Consider the following 5,756-nt stretch of genomic DNA (forward strand, 5'->3'; position numbering starts at 1 on the left):
GAGTTGAAGAATCGATTGACATCTGCACCAGTGCTCACTCTTCCTGAAGGACCAAGGGTTTATGTGGTATATTGTGATGCCTCAGGTATAGGTTTGGGGTGCGTATTGATGCAACGTGGGAAGGTGATTGCTTATGCATCAAGACAATTGAAGAAGCATGAAAAGAATTATCCAACCCATGATTTGGAATTGGCTGCAGTAATATATGCTTTGAAGATATGGCGGCACTACTTATACGGCGTCCATGTTGACATCTACACAGATCACAAGAGTTTACAATACATCTTCAAGCAGAAAGAGTTGAATTTGAGGCAGCGTAGGTGGCTTGAATTACTGAAAGACTACGACGTCGAGATATTGTATCATCCCGGTAAAGCAAATGTTGTGGCAGACGCTCTCAGCCGTAAGTCAATGGGAAGCTTAGTACACATTGAGGCAGGTAGATGGGGGTTGACTAAAGAGCTTCATCAGCTAGCCAATATGAGAATCAGATTGTTAGACTCTGATGACGGAGGTGTTACTGTATATAATACATCAGAATCATCTTTGGTAGCCGAGGTAAAAGCACGGCAATATGAAGATCCTATCTTAGTACAATTAAAGAGAGCGTTCAGCAGTGTAAAATTACGGCTTTTGAGATCGGAGAAGATGGGGCACTAAGATACCAGGGTCGACTATGTGTGCCTAATGTGGTAGGGTTGCGAGAGAAGATTATGATTGAGATTCATCAATCCCGATATTCCATCCATCCCGGCTCGACAAAGATGTGTCATGGCATTAAAGAGCAGTATTGGTGGGATAACATGAAGAATTCTATTGCAGAATTTGTAGCCCAGTGTCCTAATTGTCAACAAGTAAAGATCGAACATCAGAAACCCAGTGGATTGCTTCAGAATATAGAGATTCCGACCTGGAAATGGGAGGTGATTAATATGGACTTCATTATTGGATTACCTCGCTCTTATCATAAGTTTGACTCCATCTGGGTGATAGTTGATCGACTTACAAAATGTGCCCATTTTCTGCCAGTTAAGACAACTTACACGGCTGAAGATTATGCGAAGTTGGATATCGAGGAGATTGTTAGGCTTCATGGTGTACCAATATCTATTATATCAGACCGAGGAGCTCAATTTATGGCTAACTTTTGGAGGTCATTTCAGAAGGGTTTAGGCACACAAGTGAATCTCAGCACTGCATTTCATCCGCAGACTGACGCACAGGCTGAACGTACCATTCAGACACTTGAAGATATGCTACGAGCATGTGTTCTAGATTTTAAGGGGAATTGGGATGACCATCTTCCACTCGTAGAATTTGACTACAATAATAGCTACCATTCCAGTATTAAAATGGCCCATACGAGGCACTATACGTGAGGAGATGTAGATCACCAGTTGGATGGTTCAAAGTCGATGAAACAGAATTATATGGGCCAGATTTGATTCACCAAGCCATTGAGAAGGTGGTAGTGATACAGGAGCGATTAAGGGCGGCACAAAGCAGGCAAAAGTCTTATTCTGATGTCCGACATCGTGATCTGGAGTTTGAGGTTAGTGATTGGGTTTTCCTGAGGATCTCGCCGATGAAGGGTGTTATGTGTTTTGGGAAGAAGGGTAAGCTGAGTCCACGGTATATCGGTCCGTACAAAATTCTTCGACGAATTGGACATGTTGCTTATGAGTTAGAATTGCCATCCGAATTGGAAATTTTCCATCCAGTATTCCATGTATCTATGTTGAGGAAATGTATAGGAGACCCTTCTCGAGTTGTCCCTATCAAAGATGTACAAGTTATAGAGGATCTATCATATGATGAAGTGCCAGTGGCTATATTAGATCGACAAGTCCGCAAGCTGAGAACAAAAGATGTAGCTTCTGTCAAAGTATTGTGGAGGAACAAATGAAAGAAATGACATGGGAAGCAGAAGAGGAGATGAAGTCTAAATACCGTTACCTATTTCATAATGAAGATAACAAGGATGCTGGTGGAACGCAGGATACATTAGAAGGTGAAACGGCTCAATGAGGTAAGCAATAACTTGAGAATACTCTTCCTTAATACAAAATGGTGATATGCTGATAATGTACATATCCATAATGCTTTGTGTAGACTTGTGAAGCCATACGTTGGGCTTAACTGCTTGCAAGCTTTGCTAGTGACCATTTTATAGGGGAAAATTGATCGGAAATTTCCGTTGGAATCCAGGATGATTTGGGCTCTCCATAAACCCTTACATTCGAGGACGAATGTTCCTAGGGGGGGGGGAGGGTGTTACAACCCATATTAACGTACGTCAGTTCATGCCATAAGGTAGTCGACGTAAATCCATGAAGAGATTATCTTTAAGACGATAAGAAGTTAATCCTATTGGTTTTAAATGATAGAAAGGTGTATAAGGGTGGTTAACAACTATTAGAAGTTAAACGAATCAAGGATGTTGTCAGCCGTATTTTTGGGTAAACCTAGAGGTGCTTAATGCACTCAAGAGGTCTTATTTTAAGGTATTTGAATCATATAATATCCGTATCATAAGTCTTGAAGTCAAACGAGTTATGAAACAAAGGTCGACAAAAGTTGTCGCAACTTAGGTTCATAATTTTACTTAAACATTAAGTCAAATGTTACTAAGCTTTTCTCCTAATTTACAAGGAATTACGGGGTGATCTACACACCAAATTAAAGATCTATGAGTCTAGTTTCTAACTCATTAAACCGTCCATCGATACGACATTGGAGTAGAGAGATATAGGCATTTTTGCAAGACTGCACAAGCTGCTAGGTGACAAGTAGGTGTGTCACCTACTTGGTTAAATGATAGCCCAAAAATAAGAAATTTCGGGTCGGCCAAAGAGCCCATTTAAAGGGTTATCTCCTGCAATATATCCCTCATTATATATCACAAATAACCAGATCTAAACCCCTGCAAACTTCCTCCCAAAAATTATCCACAAACCCTAATCGATTTTCCCCCTCTTTCAAGTTCTAATTGGGGGTAAAACCTAGGATTGAAGAACCAAGGGAAGAGATGAGTTATCCAAAAAGTAAGGTGAGTTTAATGCTCTCTTTCATACATTTTTTCTGCTGTGAATTCATGGTAATTCGTTCTATACATGTAAGAACTCACGGGACGGTGATCGGAAGCCGTGAGTTCGAGTTATTCACTTGTAGCGGACTGTTTTGTGGACTGTTTTGTGTTGCTGTTGGGCTGCGTGTTTTACTACTGGTTTGTGTAGTTTTGGAGGAGGAAGGGTGTGGAGAAAAACCATATAGATGTAGGGTTGTGGGCTGGTAGTTCTTCGTAATATTTCTGGGTCGTTTGACACGACTACGGTGGTCGTCGTATGTATGAAGTGATTAGGTTGTGCGTGGACTGTTTTGGGAGGCTCAATATGGTTATTATTGATGTTGTTTGATCTGTTTGGTGATTGTTTGGAATTGTGTGAATTCATATATATAGGGGAGGTGTTGTCCGTTTCATCGTAAAATAGGTTGTGGTCGATACATAATAGTTATGACGCTTGAATGATAACTATAGTATCGTTTCTCTTATTGTAGACTAAGGAGTCATGAAAATTGCATAGCTTGATATTGGGGCAGTATAAATAAGGTATGTGAGGCTATCCCTTTCCTTCTTTTGCACGACTCCGATTGTACATAATGTAATGAACGAGCTTCCCAAGATACTCTACTCTTAGAAGCTAGCAGTACTTACATTGTTTTCCCTCTTATGGAACGATTGATGTTGATATTGCTTCTCTTATTCTTATGTTATAAATGTTATTGGTACTTCCTGATTCTTATAAGGTTCATGGTGAAGAGTTAGTCCTAATAACGTGTACAGAGGATACCGACCTTACGTCACTCCGAAAGGTTTAGAACGTGAGTCCATGAGTCGAGCATGCATTATATATATGTATCTATTTTACTCTACTGAGCCGCGCTATAGTCGGCCGAGTACGGCACCTATTGTGCAACCACTGATCAGTTGGGATTTACCGAGCTCCGCGTGGCCGGGTACGATTCTATCGAGCGTTATGATGGCCGGGTACGTTTTTACCGAGCCTATTACGGCCGGGTACGATATGATGATGATGATTCCCACAGAGACGTATGTTTTAAAAGTTTATGTATATATACATATGTATCACGCATTTCATTTCAGTAGCCCTCAGAGGTACCCAGATGTTACAGGTTGTATATTCTCTATCCCTACTTACATTACTGTTTGTACTTATGGTTCCCTGCCTTACATAATCAGTACTTTATTCGTACTGACGTCCTTTTATTTGTGGATGCTGCATGTCGTGCTGCAGGTCCTGATAGACAAGGTAGGCGCAGCTCTCCCACCACAGTAGGTTGTCCAGTTCAGCGGTGATTGGCGAGATCCCTTCTTCGGACTTGCCGTGGTCTTGGTATGCATTTTTTTTATAGACATTATGGGTATGTCGGGGCCCTGTTCCGGCAATGTTGCAGCACTTATGTTCCTTAAGAGGCTCATAGACAGGTGTCGACTCATATATAGTTTGGTATGCCTTGTCGGCTGGTTTTTGTTGTATAGTCTTTCATTGCAACGTGGTAGCTCGTACCTTATATGTAGTTTCTTGATTGTCTGGTCATCCCATGTTATGTATGTTCATACCATCATCTTTTATTGTTGGTTGTCAATGATCCATGTCTACTATTTATGTTGATCTTGTCGGCCCTAAAAGATAATAAAGAAGGTTAGATAAAATGTACGTTGGTGCTCGGAAAGTATGGCCGGGTGCTAGTCATGGCCCTCCAGTTTGGGTCGTGACAGGCATGGTTCATATTGAGTTTCGGAGTGTTTTGGGACACTTAGTCCCCAAATGAGAATTTAAGGTTTAGAATTTAGACCACTAGTGTGAAGACAGCGCCGGAATGGAATTCCGTCGATTTCGTTAGCTCCGTTGGGTGATTTCGGGCCTAGAGGCGTGTCCGAATTGTGTTTTGGAGGTCCATAGCTTATTTAGGCTTGAAATGCCGAAAGTTGAATTTTTGTAGTTTTTAGACCGATAGTGAAATTTTGATATCGGGGTCGTAATTTGATTCCGAAAGTTGGACTAGGTCCATAGTGTTGAACATGACTTCTGTACAAAATTTGGGGTTAGTCGGACATGGTTTGGTTGGTTTCGGCATCAGTTGTAGAATTCTCGAGATTTCAAGTTCATTAGGCTTGGATTGGAGGGTGATTCGTGGTTTTAGCATTGTTTGATGTGATTTGAGGGTTCGACCGAGTCCGTATGATGTTTTAAGAATCGTTGGTATGTTTGGTTGAGGTCCAGGGGGCCTCGGGTGAGTTTCGGATGCTTAACGGAATTGAAATTGGACTTAGGCAAATTTCTGATAAGCTGAACCTGTTGGTTTCGCACCTGCGGAGTTTGGACCGTAGGTGCGGCGTCGTAGAAGCGGTTTAGTGACCACAGATGCGGTCTGAGGCTTGGAGATCAATTGTCACAGATGCGGCTCAAGGACCGCAGAAGCGGAACAGCATCTGCAAAGAGAGGAGCGCAGGTGCAGAATCTGGAGGCTTAATGAATTTCCGCAAGTGCAGAGCCTGAACCTTAGAAGCGGGACCGCAGGTGCGGTTGTCCCCTCACAGAAGCGGAAATTGCTGGACAGAAAAGAGTGAAATTGAGGGTTTGAGTTCATAACTTACAAAATTGATTTAGAGCTCGGTAGGAGGCGATTTCTAGAGAGATTTTGAAGGAAAACTATTGGGTAACGAATTCTAA

This window comes from Nicotiana attenuata, chromosome 6 (assembly GCF_001879085.1).
Source record: "Nicotiana attenuata strain UT chromosome 6, NIATTr2, whole genome shotgun sequence".
Taxonomy (NCBI): Eukaryota; Viridiplantae; Streptophyta; class Magnoliopsida; order Solanales; family Solanaceae; genus Nicotiana; species Nicotiana attenuata.